Source organism: Geospiza fortis, unplaced genomic scaffold, assembly GCF_000277835.1.
Source record: "Geospiza fortis unplaced genomic scaffold, GeoFor_1.0 scaffold638, whole genome shotgun sequence".
In the NCBI taxonomy this organism is placed as follows: Eukaryota; Metazoa; Chordata; class Aves; order Passeriformes; family Thraupidae; genus Geospiza; species Geospiza fortis.
In genome coordinates this window covers 439441-440086 of record NW_005054557.1, presented here as the reverse complement: position 1 = coordinate 440086, position 646 = coordinate 439441, and the positions used below count along the sequence as shown (strand labels likewise).

General features: G+C 49.2%; 1 protein-coding gene across 2 annotated transcripts in view; it reads right to left on the bottom strand.

Annotated features, from left to right (window-relative positions):
• The window catches only part of CHRM2 (cholinergic receptor muscarinic 2), an 88563-nt gene extending 87917 nt beyond the window's left edge, over window positions 1-646 (bottom strand). For both annotated transcript variants that reach the window (XR_004082617.1, XM_031064100.1), the window contains exon 1: window positions 549-646. The gene's annotated coding sequence lies outside the window, so the exon portion shown is untranslated. The remainder of the gene's footprint in view (window positions 1-548) is intronic.

The following is a 646-nucleotide window of genomic DNA, read 5'->3' as shown; positions in this document are numbered from 1 at the left end:
TCCAAACATGTCACACAGCGGGATTTGGGAGCGGTAGCCCAGCAGATGAACCTGTGTCGGAATGTAGCTTCTGTGATATAACCCCCCGTGTATAGCGTTTGAAAAATGTGAAGGTTTCTCTAAATCAGGCTACTGTGTCTCCCTCGCTGTACCATGATAATAAGCTCGGTTCTTGGATTAATATCGCAACTGAAACTCGACAGACAAGGGCTCTGTGCTGGGGACAATCGCTTTCCCTAATCTCCTCCCGCTGCTTTTCACCGCTGGCCCGCTCAGCTGTGACCCATTCAGCAAAAGTTTCCCTATGGTCTGTTCTGTTTCTTCTGCCAGGAAGCAAAAGCTCGTTTCTTAGACATTATTTCCTTGGCGGGAGCTTTCCTATGACAGCAGCGGATGAAATCCTAGGTGCGGCGAAGAAGGGGCGGAGGGTAGAGGACGCGAAAGAAAAGCCAAGAGGAAAAAAAAAAAGACAAAAAAAAAAGAAGATGGAAAGAAAAAAAGAAAAAAAGAGAGAGAGGAAACGTCAGTAAAAAACAAAGCTTTCCTACCTGTGATCCAATTAGCAGAAGTTGCATCTCATCCCGCTGCAAGCGGCTCTCTGGAGCGGCGGCGGCAGAGGCATGCGGGCTGCGCGCCGTCAGCGCCC